General features: G+C 41.1%; 1 protein-coding gene across 3 annotated transcripts in view; it reads left to right on the top strand.

The window, feature by feature from the left end:
- Positions 1-24,037, top strand: part of FAM160A1 (family with sequence similarity 160 member A1) — a 228,964-nt gene that overhangs the window by 17,008 nt on the left and 187,919 nt on the right. Inside the window, exon 1 of one of the 3 annotated variants that reach the window (XM_032855523.1) lies at positions 16,191-16,212. The exons of the other annotated variants lie outside the window; for them this stretch is intronic. The gene's annotated coding sequence lies outside the window, so the exon portion shown is untranslated. Of the gene's footprint in view, positions 1-16,190; positions 16,213-24,037 lie in introns of those variants that run through there. 3 annotated transcript variants of the gene reach the window in all.

The raw sequence follows: 24,037 nt of genomic DNA, 5'->3' as shown, positions 1-24,037 counted from the left end.
CCTGCATGTGTCTTCTAACATACTAGAATTTACTAAATGTGTATTGTTCATTGACTTTCTCCCTGAGTAAGAATGTAGACCTCCGTGAAGTACAGGGATCTTCGGCTGTATTAGTATTGGCTTTCTTTGGCCATATATCCCAAGACATAGACCCATGCCTGACGTTGAAGACATGTCTTTTGAAATGAGTGGGAGTTTGCTAATTTGGAGCTCTTTACCACCACCCCCCACTATTTATTGCTTTGTTGCTTAGCCTTTCTCTTATATCCTCTGAAAGTTCTCCCCTCTTTCCTTCTTGTTACTGAAGTTCACTTCTGTCCAGACCAGGTCTTTTCAAACCATACAACTACCTATTCCTCAGATCTGTGCCTTTGTAATAGTCACGTCATAATAGGAGGAATTTATTGGCCCTTGGCTGTTCGTGGTTTACAAAGCACTTTTACATATATTATTTCATTTCCATATTTGATTGCATATATGAGGTATTCTTGAGTCTGAGACAGCTTTGTGTTCCTGAGGGCCTTTCACCAAAGTATGCAACTTAGCAAAATCTTGTCTCACCAGGAGATGCGTTCTTCACTGTGTGCCGGGCATACCTCCCCGTGGCTGTACTGTTGCAAAATTTTATGTGAGGAGTGTGTCTCTTTGACATCATCTGGTCTTTTGGTTAGGGACAATCATTCTGTTCCCCCAGAAAGATGCCTGTGTGGTATAAGGTCCTCAAGAAAAGTGATAAAAATGAGAAAGTGTAAAAAAACCAAACAATCACATACATTTACAGGAATCTTTTCCATGCAAGACCCTTGGCTAGATGCTGAAAAAGTGTTGCCTCAAAGTTAATTTGCTTGCAAGAGCTACATGTGACCTGTCTAGCAGGAATTAGGAGACACGCTGGAGTTGAGAAAGCTGGCCTGAAGAATGCAGATGATACCGGGGTGAGACCTGGTGACTTTCAGAATTTCCACCAGTAAGTTGCCTCTACCATCTTGGCCTCTCTCCTTCTGAGCTGTGAAGATGAAAAAAACCATTTTCTTCCTAAAGGCCTTCTGTTCTTACCTCCAAGCCATGGGAGTGCTCGATAACTATTAGTGTCTAATGATGACACAGGAATATTCCTCTGAGCAATTGGAGAGCTGTAGGCGTGTCACACATTGACAGGTGCTCACAAATCTCTTTTTGCTGTTTTGAAATATCACTGCCAGGGGACTTGTATACAACTTGTTCTGACAGAGCGGTCTTAAATATCCATTCCTTTTACCTATTACTTCAGAGAAATGCCAGCATTTAGTCTTCAGGCTGCCAGTAGCAATTTTGGCAGAATCGTATTATAACTTTTTCAAGATACTTATTTTCAGATAACTCATTTATTTACACATTAATAGGTTGAAGTTATGTTAATGATGAAGGAAAATGCACTTGGAGGTCAGTGGAAACTCAGGGGTTAAATGGAAATCTCTGATCATTTATACTCTCTGGTAAGTTCAGTAGGAAGGATTTATTATTGTGGGAGGTAGGATGGCAACTTAAATCCAAATCTGGTTTCAAGCCCTGTTCTGCCCTTTAGTAAGTGTGTGACTTTGGACAAGTTCTTTTCTTCTGATGAACCTTAGTGTCCTCATCGTTAAGTGGAGATAAGAATGCCAATCCCAGGGAGTTTCTGTGAGGGTTACATAAAATAACAGCTGTGAAGTGCTTAGCATGGAAGTAAAAATCACTGCATGGTAATTGTTATTTATGTATGGAGGCTCTATTAACACCATTCTAGGGAACTGGGGGGTGTTGCGGTCAAGAGGTGTGTAAAATATATGTCTGCAAGGCCACAAAAGAGATGGCAACAGATATGTAATTGACATAAAAAAATCAAAACAGTAGGTAATGCAGTGTCATTTGTACAGAAAGTACAATAAGAAACAAGGCAGAGGTCACTGTGGTCAGAGTCTTCAAGAATCATGGTGGGGATTATATCAGGATTTCTTTGGTCATAAATTATAGAAGTTAAACTGTACAGAAGGGGAATTTATTGGCTCACATGGCCAAAGTATGGGACAAGTGAGGTGAATCTCAGGGAAGCCAAAGCTGAAAACTCCTGTACCGCTAAGACTCTCTGTCTCTTATCTCTCCTTCTCTCTAGGTCAGTTCCCTCCACGGGGCAGGGCCCTGGCTGGGGCCTGGCTGCCAGCAAGGCAAAGATCACCCAGAAAGGGGGTTGATCTTTTCCCTTCATCCAAACTCAGAATCCCAGGAATGGCTCTGGTTGACCTCTCTTGGGTCATTTTTGCCCTTACGGCCAGTGGCACAAATTATCTGTTAACTGGCAGCCCCATTTAGAAATCACATACTTGGGGTGGGGAAGAGGAACAGTTTCCTAAACAGAAGGATTGTGCTTTTCTCAGAAGAAAGGGGTGCTGGACAGCCAGAGTGGGAGGTGTTTTTACTCCTGGAAGAGGAAGCTTTAGTGGGTCACATGGAGAGAGGCAGGTATGAAGAACACTAAACCAAAGGCACAGAGTATGGAATGAGAAGATGATTTGTATTAGTGTAATAGAATAAAGTAGACTCACAGCAAGTGGTTTGGAGTTAGTTGAGGAATTTGGAATATGATAGGACATATATCCCAAGAACTGACATCAATTCGACGTGCTATGTGGGGTCCTGGCTTTTATTTAAAAATAGGTTTTAGGGGCACCTGGGTAGCTCAGTGGGTTAAAGCCTCTGCCTTCGGCTTAGGTCATGATCCTGGGGTCCTGGGATCAAGCCCCGCATTGGGCTCTCTGCTCAGCGGGGATCCTGCTTCTTCCTCTCCCTCTCTCTGCCTGCGTCTCTGCCTACTTGTGATCTCTTTCTCTGTCAAATAAATAAATCTTTTAAAAAAATAGGTTTTATATTGTAGGCCAAGTATTTGAACTGGTAACTTGAGAACTAAGTTGAATGCAGTTGGAAAGTTACACTCAATGAGTATAGACAAGGTGGTCTTTGTAGTCAAACTCTGCTGTGTTTGTCCAGGCACTCCCTTGACAATTAGATGTTATCAAGCATTCATAGTACCTTTCCTGCAAAAACCCCCCCAAAACCAAAAAACCAAAAACTATTTCAAAGTAACTAAATAGTTTGAAAAATTCTGTGTTTTAAAAAAAATTTTTTTAAAGGATTTTATTTATTTATTTGACAGTGAGAGATCACAAGTAGTCAGAGAGGCAGGCAGAGAGAGGGGGGGAAGCAGGCTTGATCCCAGGACCCCAGGATCATGGCCTGAGCCAAAGGCGGAGGCTTTAACCCACTGAGCCACCTAGGTGCCCCCACAAAATGCTATGTTTTTAGAAGAATTCTAGCTAATAAATGCAGAAGGAATGATACAAATAAATAGAACCATCTTATTACTCCTAATGAAATAATAGATCTAGGGAATGGTCTCCGGTGACTAGAGGTCAACAGCTGATGGCAGACTTTATAATTAGGCTAATAACCCCTGAACCCACTGATCAATCTTAATGTTACAAAAAGAGAAAGAAGTAGGTACTAGAGGACTCCTAATTTGACTCGATAGGAAATATACAGAACCATTCATGAAGTTTCTTGTTTTTTGTTTTTTTTTAAACAAACAATGTAATTCTGATCAAACCTTTATATCTGAAATACTAGTTTATAAGAAGCACAGGAAAAAGAGGACCATGCAAAACAATACCATGGAGAGATAATCATCTGAATCCAGAATGTAGAAGTTTCTGTAGGACAGATTACTCCATTTGATTAAATAAATGACAAGAAAAACCAAGAGGGAAGAGAAGCTATCACTAGGGTTCTTGAAATATGTATCCAATATGTTTGGATCTTGATTTGGATAAATTAACTATGAAGTTAAAAATTATAAATAGAAAATTTGGTCAATTTAAACTCTGGATATTGAGTACATCAAAGGACTTTTTAAAAAGGAATAATAGCAGCACCTGGGTGGCTCATTTGAGTGTCCATCTCTTGGTTTCCACTTTCGTCATGATCTCAGGATCCCAAGACTGAGCCAAGCCCTGTGCTGGGTTCTGGGCTCAGTGCTGAATCTGTTTGTCCCTCTCCCTCCCTGTCCCTCCCCCCGTCCCTCCCACTCACTTAGAGAGTGAGTGCACACTCTCTCTAAACTAAAAAAAGAGAAAGAGATAATAGTGGTATTATTATTTTAAAAGGTCCTAATTTATTAAAGATGCATACTAAATTTTTTTTGGTTTATTTAACACCACAACTTGGTATTAGTTTCCTACGGCTCACTTAGCAAATCACCACCTGCTGGGTGGATTAAGCAAGAGAAATTGATTCTCTCATAGTCATGGGGGCCAGAACTCTAAACTGAAGGTTTGGCGGACCTTCAGGGCTGAAGAAGTCGCGGGGGCCAGAACATGGCTGGCCATGTTCTCTGAAGTTCTGGGGGAGGCTTCCTGTGTTTTCTGGCTTCTGGTAGCCGTCCTTGGCTGGTTGATACTCTCCCCTCCCCCTTCTCTGTACACCTGTGTCTTGTGTCCCTCTGCCTCTCACGAGAACACGTGATTGCATTTAGCGCCTCCTTGAGTAAACGAAGATAAATTCCTCCTTAAATCCTAGATTACGGTCACACGTCTTGCTATGTGAGGTAGTATTCACAGCTTCTGGGTCTTAGGAAGTGATCTATCTTTTGGGGCATTTATTATGCTTACCTTAGATGTGGTATAGGTTTGCTTTCACTTTCAAACAACCTGGGCGGAGGCAAGGAGTACAAGTGAGAGATTATGATCGGCTGAATTAGGACTGGCCATAAATTGTTAATTTTTAAGCTGAGTGATGGCAGTTCATTGTACTGCTCTACTTTGTAGGTGTTTGAAAATTGCCATAATAAAAAGTAAAAACAAGAAAGGTCAACTCTCAGAGCAGGATCCCTTAGTAATCAACCAGACAGTATATCACAGTAAGGTCTGATGAATGCAAACCTCAATTTTTTTCTGTTAATGAAAATTAGGTATGAGTTTTCTAATATCCTAGGTAATCCTTCAGCTTTTCACTACCTTTTTAGATGCTTCTCAAGAAAAATGAAGGATGAATGAAAATCTGTTTACTTGGAATCAGAAATTGTAAGATGACCTGGGGTTTAGCGAAGTTCTTTTCCTCTTCTATGCTACAGTCTTGGTGATTGTGTGAAGTGGCATGGTTGTCTGTGAAGACTCATGGGCAAAGTAATTTATTGTATTATGATGTCTTTCTCAAGTGGATGAAATTATAAAAGGGGTAGCACTTTTCTTACGGAACCTAACTTTTAAGTCTGTTTCCATGTGATCATCAAATGTCTCAGTGAAAAGTCTGTTTCCATGTGATCATAAAATGTTCTCAGTGGCCTATAGAGTATATTCCCTGGCATAACTCCATAGTAATTAGTATTTTTCTATGAATTACTCTTTTAGGTAGTAATATACTGTTAGAAGGTGTGAGAAATCTAGTCTATCTAGTTCCCCCCCCACCCCAGGTACTGAGATTTTTCATGGTTGTTCCTCCTCACCCCTGTGCTGGAAAGATTTCAAATTAAAAAATAACCACATGACGGGCGCCTGGGTGGCTCAGTCAGATAAGCGTCTGCCTTCGGCTCTGGTCAGGATCCTAGGGTTCTGGGATTGAGTCCTGCTTGGGACTCCTTGCTTCTCCCTCTCCCTCTGCTCCTCCCCTCTGCACGTGCTCTCTCTTGCCTTCTCTTTCTCTCAAATAAAATCTTAAAACACACACACACACACACACGCACACACACACACAATGAGTGCAGCATTTCTCAAAGAGCTATTGTGGTGTATCAAAAAATAAAATATGTCTCAAAACATTGCTGTATGCCCAATTCAGCCTTAAGTGTATGGGCTATAGATGATAATGAGTTAGGATACTGTTGTAGACTGTTCAAGTTACTTTACATATACTTGAGCAACTTACTGATTTTTTTTTTTTGGAAAGGAAAACAAATTCATACGCAGAATCTCTGATCAAATAATGTGCAATCACGATTTTAGTCGCCAAAAGCAGCATGTTTTTAAAACTGCTTTTAGCCTTTCGACGTCAGTTTATTGACATACTGTGGTTTGTATTCTTTCCTCAGTGGTTTTCTTATTGAATTTGTTCCTTCCCAAGTTAAAAGCTGCCTTTTGAAGGGTTGGTATAAACTCTAGTTGCAAAATCTCAGAATTAGACTGTCTTTTTTTAGCTCATGGAGTTAGAACTTAGCTGGTACATTTGTTGTTGATATACGAGACTACTAAAACCCAGTTCCTTTTTTTTGTGTTCGTACTGAGCTGCAGTACAAATTGGTCTTTGTAAGTCAGGCAAAAAAACACGTGGCCCAAATTCGACTTTTTGTGATGTGTGTGTTCAGATAGTCTAGAAGGCTGACTACATTTTGAACTTACTATATTGCTGTGACATTGTCTCTAAGCTTACAGGAAAGCTGTATTTCTTTGGAAGGTGTGGACTGGAGGTGGCATATTGTAGTAACATAGATTTAAAAACGACTTTTCCATGTGGGTAAAGTCATTGGTGAAAGAATAGATTTAAATCCCAGCAAGCCTCTTGGGCATTTTAGTTGCTTCCTAAATGGCTTATTATAAAACTTGCTGGTGATTATTAAATTTCTCAGCCATTCCATCCTTTAAGAGTTGTAAAATCACCCAATTTATGTACCCTGCAATAAAGGAGAAGTGATGTATGGAAATAATCAAGATGGGGTTTACATTTCATTTGATATAGTATCATGATAATCTGTTTTGCATTTTTTAGTGTATGCTTGTGTGCAGGGAAGAAATATTTACTCAGTAATGTTCTTTATGAAATAGATTCTCTTATTCTCCAGGTGTACCATAATTTTTCAGAAACCCATATTTTTACATCAAATGAGATAAGTTTTGTTTTTTCTCTTTGCTACTTTTTCTTCTTCATTTAAAAGAAGACAAGCTATGTTGTAGAAAGCTGGTGGAAAAAGCAGCCTAGCATTTGTATGATGCTTTTTGATTTGCAAATAATTAACAAATGAGGAACTCTTAGGCAAAACCAAAGCATTATCTTTGACCAAATCATAGATAGAGAATACCATCCAATCCTTTATCAGTTGACATCTTTTGTATCTCTCAAGTCCATTCATTCCTTTCATCTGCATTAACTCTACCCTCTCTTCTAGATGATTACCGTGGTTTCTTAAGTCGTCTTCCTGATTCTACCCTGTCTACTCCCCAATTGGATCCTTATTCCAGCCTTGGTGATGTGTGTGTGTGTGTGTGTGTGTGTGTGTGTGTGTGTGTGTATACATGTATATACATGTATATGTGTATATATGTATATACACACATCTATATGTATATGTATTTATTTAAAAATTTATTTATTTTGAAAGAAAGAGGGAGAACATGTTGGGGGAAGGGTACAGAGGAGGGAGAGAGAGTCCTTAGCAGACTCTGTGCTGAGTGTGGAGCCTGACATGGGGTTGGATCTCATGACGGTGAGATCACAACTTGAGCTGAAACCAAGAGTCTGACTCTTAACTGACTGCTCCATCCAGGTGCTCTCGGCCACAGTGATATTTAAACAGTGCAGATTTCATGGTGTCATTTTCTTCTGCATCGTCCCTCCCTATTTAGGAGGCTTAGGGCTTCTCATTGAGGTAAGGATCCTTATGTGTGCCAGGCTCTGGAGGAGGGTCCAGCCTGACTACCTTGCTCGCCTGTCTCACACCCGTCTTGCATTAGCTCGCAATACTTTAGTACCGCTGTCTTTCTTTCAGTTCTTACTGTGCTCTCACTCTTTTAAAAAGCCACAGAGTCTTTGCATATGCTGTTGGCTACTCAGAACTCTGTTCCTCCTCACCCCTACTGTCTGCAGATGTCTCCCTATCAGTCCCCTTTGCTTAATTGGTTAACTCCTATTTATCTTCAGCTTAAATCTTCTTTCCACAGGGAAGACTCCTTATATAAATTGAGTCTCACCGTTATAATGAATCTTTTACGTCACCATGAATCTTTCACTCTCCCATTGGACTTCGTGGTTACAATTTACGTGCTTAGGTAAATTGTCTTCATAAGGGCAGGTGGTGGGCCTGTTTTTGCTCACCATTATATCTCTAGGACCTAATTAGCGCAGTACCTAGCACATGTTAGGTGCACCATAAATATTTGCTGAATGAATGAAAACCATGAGAAAAAATGGTATGTGACATAGCTGTTCCCCAATTAAAGCACATGCACTGTGCCAATACCAAAGACATTGGAAGAAGTGAAATATGCCTTTGAAGAGGTGATTTGGGGAGGTTGCCTGCTTATTACATAGCTGCTGCTGTTGGAAAGGAATTCTGGAACAATTTAAGGATTGTTTTTAGAAGAAGTTTATAAGCCAGTTAAGAAAATGATTTGCCCTTTTGATTAAAAATATCCAGCTTGATGTGGTGCCTGGGTGGCTTAGTTGGTTAGCGTCCGATTCTTGATTTCAGCTCAGATCATGATCTTGGGGTGGTGAGGTTGAGCCCTGAGTTGAGCTCTGTGCTTAGCATGGAGCCTGCTTGAGATTCTCTCTCCCTCTGCCCCCACCGCCCCAGAATAAATAAATAAACCTTTAAAAAAAAACCCAAAATCCAACGTGATGATTCTAAATGTACTTCCAGCCTACAGATACCAAATTCGACTTTCAAAGAACCAAATTTGGCTTTCAAAGAACCAAATTTGCTACAGTAAAAAGTTTCAGAAGCATATTACATACATGAAGGCAGCCTTAAAAGACTTGTTGCTCAAATCTCTTGAGCATTGGCGGGCATCTTTGTAATCAGTGTGTAGTCTTTGAAGGGGCTAATATTCCTGTGGATGTGTGCGTTCTGCTATGTTTCCATTAAAATCTTTCATGAAGTCACTCTTCATGTTGAAAGGATGTTTCCCATTTGCTTCTGGCCATGAGGCAGAGAGGAATGCATTTTACTAAAGTCATTCACTTCATCTTTGTACTTTTCATCCTCCATGGGGCAAAAGGAGTCCCGCAAAATTTGTTTTTTTACCAGAAAGGAATGTAATAGGGGATTGAGTTAACTCTTATAAAGTGCTTTAAATTCCTTAGATGTTGAGTTCTGTGTCTTGCGAAAGTCCCTGTTAGCATGAAAGATCACAGAACTGGGACCATATTCTTCCAATGGAAAGTATCTGGGATTTTTGCCAAGTTCTCTTCAGGATTATTTATTCAGTACTTCTGTTGATTTAGCCTGCAGCACTTAACCTTTCTTATACTAGGGGTTGCCCTTTTACCTCTTACCTTACCTAGAAGTTGTGCGGACTCCCTTTCCCCGATAGGTTAAATTAGCATTGATCTTGAACAGAAATAACTGAGCTATACTGAACCCGCATACATCTATGCTGTCCAGTCTCTGTGAATGGTTTGGGATATACCAACTGATAGCTGCCGCTACTGAGGTCATTTGTCACTGCTCTGTTTAGGTCATCGTTAGCCCTGTACTTTTCACTTGTTCACTTTTGGGAAAATGTGCTCAACTCAGCATGATCTAGAAGGTTGCAGAATGGTAAGCAGCTCTGTAAGCTAACAGTCTGGTGGCAAGTTTTAGTTGCGTGGCCGGAAACAGAAGTTCTATTGACCTTTGAATCTCAAGTGTTCTTGCTTGCACCTGAACAACAAAGCTTTGGTTTTCTTTAGCTTTTTGTTTGGTTTACTACTTGCCAGTAAAGGCTTATATTTTCATACTGCTTCAGTGGGGACCGTATTTACTTATGCAAATGTATTTTTCGTGCCCCCTTATGGAAATACATCTTCTATCTTCTGTACCGAGCAATAATACCAAGATTTGTGAGAGAATTAGCTTTTTGGATTGGTCTTTTAAACAGTGGTTCTGTGCTAAATATCTTTTCTGGCAGGCCGTTGCTGCTTGTTCAACAAAGCTCTTCAAGGAAGACCTTCCAGTGTTGGTGCAGAAGGCTCACTGTGTTTTCTATTTGTGAATCTCAGTGATTCCTGTCTCTGACTGAGTCAGAATCTTGTACCTGAATTGGTGACATTTATCCGTGTGAGCTCTGCCCGACCACTCCCTGCCTCTAAATGGAATTATTGTCCCTCTCAGGGATTTGAATGCTGTCAACTGCATTTTGACTGGGATGTACTTACTTCAGCATTAAGCCCTTTGTTATTTTTAGTTTCTATAAGTCATCCATTCTTAAGCTGGGGTCATGTTATGTAATGTATTTGATGGGTACAATTCTTTTTTTTTTTTTTTTTAAGATTTTATTTATTTATTTGACTGGGAGAGAGAGAGAGAGAGTGAGCCCACAAGCAGAGGGAGCAGCAGAGGGAGAAGCAGGGTCCTCACTGAGCAGGGAGCCCGATGCGGGACTTGATCCCAGGACCCTGGGATCATGACCTGAGCTGAAGGCAGACGCTCAACTCACTGAGTCACCCTGGTGCCCCTTAAAGGGGGCAGTTCTTATGCTCATTATTTATTGGATTGTTTGCTGTTTTCTGTGGGGGAAGGACATTAAGGGAAAGAGGATTGCTCTTTTTTGCAAGGTAGTGACGGCCTGCGACATTGTTTTGCTGGAGCTCCAGGAAGTCTCAGGAACAATGGCATTAGTGTGCTCAGGTCACGTGGGCTCACTGGGCGAGCACCGAAGCACCGTGAAGTCATGAAAAGTTAATGGAGACTTAATACCTCGTACACATCATCCCCTGCTATTTTACATAATGACCAGACAACGTATATTAAAATATCCTAACATGAATTAAACAATTTAAAACTGGTAAAGAAGGAGTCATAAAGGATTTAGAACTGAGGGTTCATTGGGCGGCGAAGTCAACAGGGTGCTTTGCCTGAGAGGTTTCCTAATCTTTCAGAGTGGAAGCCGAAGTGAGGAGAGGGGGAAATGGTATGCTCCCAGCAAGGGTGATCAGTGCCAGAGCTGGGCTCTGAAGCCAGACCTCTCAGACCACACAGCTGGTGATCTGAACCTCCCTCTGTGCTTCCTTTCTTCTGGGAGGAAGGCATTATGTGGCATAAGAAAAAAAATACAGACTCCTCTCATTGATAAGACAAGATGAAATCAGATGGAGAAGATAAATTAATAAATTACTTGAAATTACTAAAAAATTAATAAGTAATGTTTTTAGAAGATTTTATTTATTTATTTGACAGAGAGAGACACAGCGAGGGAACATAAGCAGGGGGAATGGGAGAGGGAGAAGCAGGCTTCTTCTGAGCAGGGAGCCTAATGCGGGGCTCGATCCCAGGACCCTGAGATCATGACCTGTGCCAAAGCAGACGCTTAACACACTGAACCACCTGGTGCCCCTAAATTACTTGGGCTTTTATTGAACCAGCAATACAATTAGAAGTTTATCAAGGGCCAACATGTGTAAAGCACTGTGCCAGGAGCTAGAGACCATATCAAGATAGCCAACTGTCAGAGCCTGTAAAATGAATACAAAAGTAACATGAGACAGGATTCATTCCCTCAGTAGACATTACTTTGGCACCCATGGTATGCCAGGACTGGGCTAGATGCTAAGAAGCAGGCATCTCTTTATCAAACAGGCGAAACTTTTGGTCACCTGCTATGTGCCAAGCCGTGTTCTAGATGCTGGGGACACAGGTGAGAACAGAGCAGGCAAGGTCTGTGTTCTCGCTGAGTGTACGTTCCAGTGGGAAGGAGACAGATTATAAATAAGTAAGAAAAGACCTGCAGAGCACGAAAACAAGGTGGTGTGCAGAGAGTAGCTGGGTGGCTGCATTAGATTGCAAAGATAAGTAGGATACTTGGCATGGAGGAGACAGCCATGGAAAGGGCCAACTCCGGGATGTTTCAGCGTGCGCAGTGACTGCTGTGTGAGCAAAATGCTGTGGGAGCCGACGGCGGTGAAGACCTTGCCTGTCCTCACCAGTGGGCTGAGGGATTACTAGGAGCGGTGCGCCGACAGGACCAGATGTGTGTCTAGGGTGCTAGCGGTGGAACAGGCTGGAGGATCGGCTAGTTAGGGAAGACACCGATGATAGGAAGTGACTGTCCCTGTGAGGCATGACATGCCCTAGACAGGTGCCAGCAGAAGGGAAGAGGAGGTGTTCCTTCTCTCCGAGAGAATGAGGGAAGGCTTCCTGAGTGAGGTGACGCTTAAACTTAGTCTTTGCACATGCAGAGATGAAGAGAAGGGCATCTCATGTTACATTTCCATGAACAAAAGTGGAAAGATCCAGCTTGTTTAGGGAGTGGCTAGACTTAGGGCTTGGCTGGGGCATAGGCTCTGTAGGGGAGGGAGACGGCCATTAGGCCTGATAGGCCGGGTTGCTCAGGTAAGCAGAGGGAACCCACTGAAGGCGTTTCTAGTAGACAGACATAATCACAGCCACAGGAATATTATTCTTGTGGTAGTGTTTTGGAGCAATTGGAATTATCACTGAGTGATAGTTTAGGAGGCTGATGCCATGGCCTTGAGCTAATGGTGATGTGACCTGGGATAGTGGTCCCTGGGGCTGGCTTAGAGATAGTGGGGCTGTTGCACAGGTAGAAATAGTAAGGCAGACTACTGGTCAGATGTGGGAGGTTGGGGAGGAGGAGAAACATTGATTTTGAGAATATAAAAGAGGAAAAAGTGAGACAAGACAAAATCAGAGAGGGAGACAAACCATAAGTGACTCTTAATCATAGGGCTTAATGGAGGGCTGCTTGGGAGGGAGGGGTTGGGGGATGGGATGACTGGGTGATGGACATTAAGGAAGGGATGTGATGTAATGAGCACTGGGTGTTATATAAGACTGATGAATCACTGACCTGTACCTCTGAAAATAATAATGCCTCATGTGTTAATAATAATAATAATAATAATGAAGAATATAAGATGACTGAGAAGAGAGGATTTCTATACAAATGAGGGATGGCAGAAGGAAAATGTGTTTGAAAGACAGATTACTTAAATTAGTTTGGGATTTGCGGAGTTAATGTGCCAATGGGACTTTGAGGGAACAGTGTCAGATAAGTAAGTGAAGATAAGATTTTAGCTCTGGGTTAGAATATATAGATTGGGGTGATAATTAAGCAGCTCCAGTTGTAAGGATAGATGACATTGGCCGGGGACTGACTTGTTCAAAGAGAGAAAGGAGGTGAGGATGGAAACTTAGAAACACAATAATTCTGGCTATTGATTTTTATTTTTGTTCTTGTACTTTAGTGCTGATAATCTCTTAAACTACATTGCAGAATTTCAGCCCAGCACTCAAGCTCAGTCCACTGTGTTGCTTGAAAACTTGTGCTCCTTGGGCAATTTTATCTGGACTCCTTTGTTTTTAATCAGGAACAACATAACAACAACAACAACAACAACAAACCAACTTTGGGACCCCATTTGTTGTTGGGATGATACTGGGACATTTTTACATCCTATCTTTTGATGTCTCCTAGAGCATTTCTTTCATAGTAAATAATAGGAAATAGCTTTGCTTCCCTGGAGGAGTGCAAATAATTGTTCCTCATGGAAAATCCTATAACTTAGTCACATTTACCTTTTCACACTGGCCACCAGGAAGCACAGAATCAAATTCTCTGCTCAACTGTGGTAACTGTATAGAACCCTATGGTCTCCATATTTAAGTTCTATTTGAATATCTCTTCTCCCAGCCATAGTATAGTGTTTGTTTTCTTCTCTAATTTATAGTTTCCTTTGTCATAATTTTTAGTTTTCTGAATACGTGCATTTCTCATAAGTCATCTCAAATTCTTTGCAGGATGAGATGAAGGCTAAATAAATAATGTCCCAATGCTGTTTACTCTTGAATGAGATGTACTGAGAATGTTATGGATCAGTCTATAAATGCTAAGACTCATCCCATTTTAAGTTCATATGTTCTTTGTTCTCTATAACCTTGTCTCCCTTGATAATTTCTAGGCAAACGGTACATAACCCCAGACTGCTGAGCCAAATGAAACATGAAGTAACAGTGAGGGCCAAGTTCATGAGTAAATATTTGCACATTGACCCTACCCTCTCTGCATCTTCTTCTTCTTCTTTTTTTTTTTTTTTAAAGATTTTATTTATTTATTTGACAGAGATCACAAGTAGGCAGAGAGGCAGGCAGAGAGAGAGGAGGAAGTAGGCTCGGAGCAGAGAGCCCAATGTGGGGCTCGATCCCAGGACCCTGGGATTATGACCTGAGCCGAAGGCAGAGGCTTTAATCCACTGAGCCACCCAGGCGCCCCTCTCTGCATCTTCTTGATCAGTTATTCATTTTCCAGGTTGTATGACTATTTGCAATAAGAATTGGAATTTTTTGTTAGTCATTCATAGATTTTAATATTTGGTCCTTGTAGAATCTTGGAGTTGGTGTTAATAATGCCAAGGACTAATCACTGGCATTTGAACTAATGTGATCTAGTAATGCTTGTATTTCTAATCAATTTATATAAACTCTGCTACAGAAGACTGTGTCATGTTTGTGGGTTGTTCACTATTGAGCAATAAATAGATCCCTGGTTAGGTAGTAAGAATTGACCTCTTACCACCAATCATTCCTAGATTCTCTTGTCTAAGAAAGATCTTTTCCATTCTGTGGAAGGAGACTTTGGCTTTCAGTGACCAGATCAAGAACTACACACTATTTAAACAAAACAGTTAAATTAAAATAGCCAAGTATAGGGATATTTATTATTGTTGGGTTTATTCTTCAGTAGAAATTTTCCCCTCATTTTGAACTTGGAAAAGTGTTATCCTTCCCTCAAACTACTTTGTTAGTTCTTATAAAGTGGGAAGACACAAATCTGTGCTGATATAAATTTAAGTGGTACAGAAAACTTTGTAGAACCAAAGGAATATCAAATGAGATATTTTTAGGAACTTTGTTTTAAAGATCGTAATTCCTGATAACTCTCACTTTTGTTTTTTTTTCAGACTAGTGACATACTTTCTATATATGTGAAGTATCAATTGTTGATATCAAAATATCTTTGTGATTCAATGTGTGTGAGGAAAAATGAATTAAATTATGTAATACAGTGACATTTATTTACGTAGACCCCCATCTCACGCCACAAAAAAAGAATGCGGTTATTCTGAATGTGTCATTGATACTGCTGTGTCTTCTCTGAATGCTACAGGTCTAGAGTTAGTGGTCATGGTAGAGCTGAGGCCTGCTTTTCTGTCTCATGTCTGTGTTGAATTTTCTGCTTCTCATTAGACCTCTTCAGCCCTTCTCAAACTTATTATTTATTGTGAAAAAAAAAAAAAGAGAGAGAGAGAGATATCCTCAGGATTTTTACTACATTTAACAGAATCTTCTATCAGTAACTGGAGGTTGAATTTCTTTCTGATCTCAGTATCAAAAAATAGTTGTTCTGTCTCTGAGCAGCTGGTTTATTTTTACCCTGTGGACACTGAATATTATAACCGATCATGTTTCCCTCTCTGTGTTGGCTGCCACTGAGCTTGGAGTCCCTGCCTACCTCCTTCTCATCTCCCTCCTCCTTCTCAAGTGTCTAGAACACCTCTCTTCTGACTCAGTCTACCTTGTTCCTGTAGTTGTTGGTACACTTCTCTTTTCCTACTAGTTTAAAAACTGGAGACAAGATTTCTACTACTTTTTTTTTCTTTTTTTTTTTTTTTTAAAGATTTTATTTATTTATTTGTCGGAGAGAGAGAGAGAGAGAGCGAGCGAGTGCGCGCACAAGCAGGCAGAGTGGTAGGCAGAGGTGGAGAGAGAAGCAGGCTCCCTGCCAAGCAAGGAGCCCGATGCGGGAATCTATCCCAGGACCCTGGGATCATGACCTGAGCTGAAGGCAGTAGCTTAACTGACTGAACCACTCAGGTGTCCCCTACTATTTTGCTTTATAGTCTTTCCATGGCTGTCACAGAGCCTTGCACACATTTGGCTCTCAAATAATGGCTGATTGAGTGTTAGTAGGTCATTCAAAAATAGCTCCATGTTGGGCCCTCCATGGTGATAAGGACAAGAAGGAAGAAATAGGCAGTGTACCAGAGAAGGTTTTGAAATGTGCTGAGGGTCAGAGGGATTGAATGTTTGAAAATATGGCACATTTGAAATGTGATGCTCCTATGGGTGAGAAAAGAATGTTGAATATTGGAACCAACATAGGCTACTTTCCTCATTGTGTCATATCTAAATATACTGCTGTATCACAGTTGGGAGCCTGGTGTCTCTCAGCTTTGCTCCAGTAAGAAAGGTCAATTCTCTCCTCTCACAGAAAAAAGGTAAGGGGAAATTTAGGAGAGGAGCCGTCTAGGCAGTGTGGGTTGAGAAGCTGCTTTGCGATCTGTGCACATAAATGCTGTCGTTATTACACCCGCTGTGTAATGCAGATGACATCACCTCGAGACTAGTTGTGAGAAAGTGGTTGTGAGCCATAGCCAAGGACCCAGGTATTCAACTATTATTCTATATGATTAAATTCCACTACAACTCTTGAATGTGCAGTGAATTATAATAGTACCTGGCACGTGGTCAAAAGTCTTTGATAGGAAAGTCCGTTGAAATGAAAATGAACTTGGTTAACTGGAGGCAAAAGACCATCGACTTTAGACACATCGTTGGTAGCACTTTCTTTTATAATTAAATATATGCAGTCTATATGTGGTGCTTTGAGAAGAAGAGCCTTTTTTTTTTTAAACTTAGAGATGTTATATTTTATCAGTTAGCCCACATTATCATATATTATTGGTAAGTGTGATTCTAAAAGTAAAACTATAAATCTCAGAGGCTTAGAAAAATTCTGACCAGAGAAGGAACTTTCTTTGTTGTATTTTTCTCTCCTTTGCTCTCCTCTGAAAACTGAACTGTAAGATTTGTTCAATAAAAACAAACAAAAAAACACATAAAGAAACCCCCCTGTCTTACCGGGATTTCATCTTTATTATTACTTTTGTTTTTATTTTTTTCAGAATTTCGTATTTAAAAAACTGCTTAGGGTCTGGAAAGACCCTAAGTATGGTAAGTAACTTACCATACTTACCCTAAGTAAGTATGTAGTTGAAAACAAACCTCAAGGACCCTTAATCGAATTAATAACTACCAATTATTTAGCATGATAGTGGTTATATAGTTTCATATTTTCTTCTAAAGCAGGTTTTCCACAGATGAATCTTAAATCGTTGCATTTTTGACATACAAATATGTTTTAATTCTGCTAGGACTGAATGAAAACTTGAGACCTTAGTTTCCTAATTAATGACAAAGCTTATGCTCTCCAAGGTCGTGCATAAGTAGTTAGAAGGGGGTGGCGTGGTGTTAAAGCACGGACTCTGGGGTCAGACTGCTTCATAGGGTGGTTGTGTTTATTATTTATGACAAGGAGGTAGAGGAGCGTCCGGGATGAAGTAAGTGCTACATAAGTGGTTGCTATTTTTAATTTTTGCTGTTATACAGCAAAACCATATACTTACGTAATTAAAAAAATATTTTTCATTGCCTCCGGTAGGGTTTGAAGCTCTTTTTTGAAGTGACCAAAGAGACTTCTGTTGTTAAAAGTTACAAAATAAAAGCTAGAGGGTTCTGGAACTCCTCCTCAGCTCCCAGTCCTCTTTCTCTCTAAGATGACTTTGCCTAAATTCTGTGGGTCTCCCTTCATCAGGAAGATGACAGGTCCATGGTGCTGGGTCGCTGACGGGTCTTCGAGCCCACAGCGATTCTGTGATTCTTTGATCTGACCTTCTATTTAAACAAGAAGTTGAAGGTTATTGATGTCCATTATCCTTGATCTGGATGGCAGAATTTTGAAAGTAGAAGAGGCTTTAACCAAATAGTCCACTCGTTGGGGAAACTCATCCCTTTTCTTAGCTTCAAATAATGGTGTTTAATTTATTTATTTATTTCCTTCCTTCCTTCCTTCCTTCCTTCCTTCCTTCCTTTCTTTCTTTCTTTTTTCTTTCTTTCTTTCTTTCTTTCTTTTTTTCTCTTTCTTTCTTTGGATTAGTACCAATCTTTATTTTTCCTTTTGTAGCTTTCTTCCAAAGCTCGTTTTACATACTACGTAATGTATTTACTATGTTTATTGTTTACCTACCTTCTTGCTTGAATGTAAGTGTCACAAAGGCAGGGATCTTTATCTTTTTTTTTTTTAAAGATTTTATTTACTTATTTGACAGAGAGAGAGAGACAGTGAGAGAGGGAACACAAGCAGGAGGAGTGGGAGAGGGAGAAGCAGGCTCCCCGCTGAGCAGGGAGCCTGATGCGGGGCTCGATCCCTGGACCCTGAGATCATGACCTGATCTGAAGGCAGACAATGACTGAGCCACTCCACCCACACACCCTAGATCTTTATCTTTTATTGTTCAAGTGTCTGGCACATCATAGGTGCCAGGATAAGGGCTCAATAAATGTTGGGCAAGTGAATGAATCCTCAGTTGCCTAGTGGACATTTCTATTAATGGATCACTTCTCATTCTCCTATGACAACACTCTTATGTGATTTTATTTCCACAAATGACCCTTTCCTGTTACCAAGAGCAAAATCCTGAAGGAGTTGGCAACCACACCTGAGATAGAGCCAATTAGATGATTTTCAAGGGGATTTAGATAGTTCCCGGAATCAAGGCACACAAGGCAGGTGGGCCCAAATCATGTCAAACAGAGCCTTTTGAGCGAGAGCTAGAAGTAACTGCCTGCCTAGGAAATTACATAAGGTTCCCCAAACTTATGACTAAACTCACGGCTCCTGCTGGGTTAATATTCCTGATATGCTTCCTTTGTCATGCTGGTTCTGTTGGCGATTCCTGGTCACTTCTTTTTTATTTTTATTTTTTATTTTTTTGGCAGAGAGACTTAAAGAGACACAGAGAGAGGAAACACAAGGAGAGGGAATGGTAGGCAGAGGGAGAAGCAGGCTTGCTGCCGAGCAGGCAGCCTGATGCAGGGCTTTATCCTAGGACTCTGGGATCAGGATCTGAGCTGAAGGCAGACGCTTAGTGACTGAGCCATCGAGGCCCCTTCCTTGTTGCTTCCAAACAGAGTCCCAGCTCCGCAGCCTGGCATCCAGTGAAACCCCTCAGAGCTTTCAGTTCCATCTCACAGTAGTGCCCCTGGTCCATTCTCTGCTCAGCTAAGGCTCTGCCTTTTGTGTCTCCTAAAGCATTCCATTCTTTCTTTAAAGCCCTTCTGTTCACACCATGCTGTCATCCATCATGCGATGGGTTTCCTCCTCCTTCACCTCTCCAAATTATCTTTCTTAATCCACCAGAGAGACTTCCAGCCCTTACTTACATGAAGCCATCTGTATCATGTTTTTGGGCTCCCAAATGCTGCATTATTCTTAAATATTCCATTTGCATAGTTGTTGCTTTCCCCTCTTTATAATAACCTTTTTGAGGCGAGGGGCTAATAGAGTAATGAACTTGGGGATGAGGGAATGAGTCACAATACATTGCTAAAGCAAAACCCACTGAGCTGTGGTGAAAGTGACTTAAAAGAAGTGTATTTACTAGCTTGTGATGAAGTTTTCCAGGGCTTTCAAAAGTGCTAAAATCAAGTCCTTCTTTCCCTTTTTTGGGGGTGGGGGTGGTTCACATTAAAATATCCCTTTTAAAAATCAAGTGGTGGTGAGGGGCACCTGGGTGGCTCCGTTGGTCAAATACCTGACCTTGACCTCAGCTCAGGTCAATGTGGGTTCAGGCCCCACATTGGGCTCCATGCTGGGTGTGGAACCTACTTAAAAAAAAAAAAAAATCAAATGTTGGTGGTAATATCTAGTCATAATAATGGCTTCAATGAATTACCTTTACTTTGAAAAATAGAAAACTAGCAATTGTATTGATGAAATATGTGGGTCTCTGCATATACGTGTCTATGTATGTGTATGTGTGTATATGTAATTTTACTGGGATCAGAAGGTCTGGGAAAGGCAAGGCTTGGTAACTGCTCATCGTGTGAGAGACACACTCCATCCTTTCATCTTCACCTGTGGCCATCCTGCCCCTGTTCAGTTGCACATTGTTCATTTTTCAGGGTTTTATTTTTTATTTTTGTTTTTTTTAAAGATTTTATTTATTTATTTGACAGACAGAGATCACAAGTAGGCAGAGAGGCAGGCAGAGAGAGAGAGGAGGAAGCAGGCTCCCTGCTGAGCAGAAAGCCCTATGCTGAGCTCGATCCCAGAACCCTGGGATTATGACCTGAGCCAAAGGCAGAGGCTTTAACCCACTGAGCCACCCAGGCGCCCCATTTTTCAGGGTTTTAGACATTGGCTTAAGATTCGGAGGCTGCGGTTTGACTCTGGTTATCCAGGAAATGCATGAAAGTTACCTTCCAAATACGCAATAGGGTTCCATTCCATTTTCTGACCTTCAAAGAGTATTTTTTCCTTGTTCAGTGCAGATTAATCTAGACAATGGCATCCCTTATCCTTTCTAAGTAGATCAACTTTATTCATGTCCTGAAAAGAGGAATTTTACATGGCTTTCTAATTTTCCAGACCAATTGAAAACGTCCACAAGGATACAAAAGACATTAATTTGTTCATTTTCCTTCCAAATCATGAGCTGTTTGTTCTCTTGTTCCATATTGTAAGGCAAGTTAACACTCTCCTCCTTTTCCCAATTGTTCTGCAGTTTCAAGTTTTCATTGAATACACTGTATGTTTACTCTTGGATTTTGACATTTTAATTATTGGGCGTATTTGATCACATATAATCTTAATAATGTTCAGCCGTACCACACAGCTCACATTTGTGGAGGGTGCTGACAGAATGACAGGCCGTGGGAGCCAATATTGTGTTCTGTACGGATGATTGGTGAACGGAAAGGAAGGGTGTTCCCATGCTGGAGCAGACGTGGTGTGGTATCTCTTGGTTACTGTGTGGTTCCAGATAATAGATACCTACTGTTTTACTCAGACTTTTATTGGTTGCAAAGAACAGCAGCCCACTCAGTTCACTTCAACACAGTTTTTAAAAACCTCAAAATGTAAGATTTAACAGCCAATCTCAGTGATACCAGTGGACCCGTTAAGGACTGTGGCATGGGATAAAAAGTCAGGAATCATGGGCATATTGCCTCGTCTCTTGTTCTGTTTTTCTCTGCTTCTCTTTTCCCTTCTTTTTTATGTGGGCCAATATATTCATACCTACTAGCACGGGACCGACCTTGGTTTGAGGCCCGTGTACAGCCTGTATTTTTCGTAAGTCAGATTCTTGAAAGGGACAGTTTGATTGGCTTAGTTCAGGCGATGGATCAATTTCTCCTGGATCAGGTAGCTACACCTGATTCAGTGACCTGTTGGTATTAGGGTCAGGGAAGACTTCGTCAGATACTGTATCTCCTGCATTGGTTTTTTGTTTCTAATTTATTCTTTTTTAAAGATTTCTATTTATTTGTCAGAGCGAGATAGAGAGAGCACACAAGCAGGGGGAGTGGTAGGCAGAGGGAGAAGGAGAATCAGGCTGAGCAGGGAGCCCCAGTGTTGGACTGGATCCCAGGACCCTGGGATCATGATCTGAGCCGAAGGTTAACAATGGCGGCACCCAGGTGCTCTTTTATTCAAAAACTTTTCTGTTATCTTTTTGTTATGCATGTTGAGAGATTTCCTCATTTTTGTTTTATAGTACTTTCACTGAATTTTTATTTTGGTAATCGTATTTATTTTTAATTATTTAAAAAGTTCTTTATTAGGGTCAGCTGGCTGACTCAGTCACGCAGGTGTCTGACTCTTGATTTTGGCTCAGGTCTTGATCTCAGGGTCCTGGGATTGAGCCCCACACTGGGCTCAGTGCTCAGCAGGGAGTCTGCTTGAGATTCCTTCCCTTGCCCTCTGCCCTTTCCCTGCACAGCCCCCCATAATAAATTAAAATCTTAAAAAAATTCTTTATTATTCTTAATCATTTTATTATCATTGTGTTTCATTCTTATTTAATGGTTGTGGTATCTTCTTGGAATCTTTGAATTGAATTAAAGTGATTTCCCTTTAAATTGCTCTTCTGGGGGCGCCTGGGTGGCTCAGTGGGTTAAAGCCTCTGCCTTTGGCTTGGGTAATGATCCCAGGGTCCTGGGATCGAGCCCCTCATTGGGCTCCCTGCTCAGCGGGGAGCCTGCTCCCTCCTCTCTTTCTCTCTGCCTACTTGTGATCTCTGTCTGTCAAATAAATAAAATCTTACAAAAAAAAATAAATTGCTCTTCTGTTTTCCTGAATTAACTCTTTCTATTCAGTGTCAGATTTTTTCCCCTCTAATGTTACTGGTTTCCTTGTAGGCTTGGTTGCCTTTTCATAATTAAGAATGATCGACTGGGAGTTTGCTCTACTATTTAAAAAAGATCCATATGTCAAGTTTCTTCCCCTCAACTCTGTACCGCTCCCCTAAGTAGCAAGTCTAAATAGAGTTGGGGGGGGGTTGCTGAGTGGTCTCCTGGCAGCTTTGCTTCTTCCAAAAATGCCCTGAGGCGGAGGATTTACTCTGAGGGACCAACATTCACAAAAGCCTCTGTCATTCCCCGTTGTCACAATTGGTTCAGTTCCTTTAGAGATGAACCTCAGATGTTCCGTCTGTCCTTATACTTGGCCAAGCTACCTGGAGGCTCTGTGAGAGAGTGAGGGAGGTGGCGTGGTCGTGCTGTCATCGCATCATCCCTGTATTTCCTGCTCTGTGTCATCCTCCTCACTTTGTGATACTCGTTGTCTCTGAGCCCGGAGTCTCCCAGGGATTCTGTGGAGCAGATTGTCTCCTTGGTGGTCCCTGGGTAGCTGCTTTCCTCTCAGGCTCCATCTGTCAGCACATTCCCATTTCTTGTTTTTTAGAATTTGCTGAAATCTCTTGTCCATTTGACGGTCTCCCCTAGCAAACTGTTTTTAATCTCCTGGAATTCTTCTGTTTTGTTTTTTGAAGCTTTCGCTTCATGAGGAATTCAGGAGGGGGAACCAGGCCGTCAACCATTTTAAAACTGAAGCCATCCCAGGTTGTTTATTAAAAAAAAAAAGGATTTGGTTTTTGGCTTTTATTTTACATTTTTTTAAAAGATTTTATTTATTTATTTGACAGAGATCATAAGTAGGCAGAGAGGCGGGCAGAGAGAGAGAGAGAAAGAAGTAGGTTCCCCGCCGAGCAGGGAGCCCGATGTGGGGCTTGATCCCAGGACCCTAGGATCATGACCTGAGCTGAAGGCAGAGGCTTTAACCCACTGAGCCACCCGGGCACCCCTTATTTTACTTTTTTAAATTTTTATTTTTAATTTATTTATTTGTCAGAGAGAGAGAGAGCGCACGAGTGAGCACAGGCAGACAGAATGGCGGCAGAGGCAGAGGGAGAAGCAGGCTCCCTGCCAAGCAAGGATACCGATGTGGGACTCAATCCCAGGATGCTGGGATCATGACCTGAGCCAAAGGCAGCCGCTTAACCAACTGAGCCACCCAGGCGTCCCTTATTTTACATTTTTAAAACAAGAGATGTATCATACGTACATACGTATAAAAGAGTATATATCAGTGTATGTATAATTTAAATAAATAAAAATAATAAAATGAACACTGGCGCCTACCAGATAGCTTAAGAAATGGAATATTATGTTTTTCGTACTTGGGAAGCTCTTATGTGTCCTTCCTTCCTTGATTCCACCTTCTTCATTCCCTCTGCCTCCTGTGGTAACCATTGTCCTTGAAGTTTTAGTCATTGCCTTGCCTTTTTTTTTTTTTAAGGACTTGCCTTATGTGTATTTATCTCTAAACAATATTTTATTTTTAGCTGCTTTTGTTCTTTGTAAAAATGGAATCCTATAACATCTGTTTTTCTGTACCTTGTTGCTTTACTCAAGATTCTGGTTTGTTTTTTTTTTTTTAAGATTTTATTTATTTATTTGACAGGCAGAGATCACAAGTAGGCAGAGAGGCAGGCAGAGAGGGAGAGAGGAGGAAGCAGGCTCCCTGCCGAGCAGAGAGCCTGAAGCGGGGCTCGATCCCAGGACCCTGAGATTATGACCTGAGCTGAAGGCAGAGGCTTTAAACCACTGAGCCACCGAGGTGCCCCAAGATTCTGTTTTTGAGACTCATTCATGTTTATTCATGAAGCTGTATTTTATTTACTGCTATGTGGAATTACATCA

The sequence above is a fragment of the Lontra canadensis genome, unplaced genomic scaffold (genome assembly GCF_010015895.1).
Source record: "Lontra canadensis isolate GAN:19392208 unplaced genomic scaffold, GSC_riverotter_1.0 scaffold10, whole genome shotgun sequence".
NCBI lineage: Eukaryota > Metazoa > Chordata > Mammalia > Carnivora > Mustelidae > Lontra > Lontra canadensis.
Note: the sequence above shows the minus strand (reverse complement) of the source record. Positions and strands in the feature narration are given on the sequence as shown.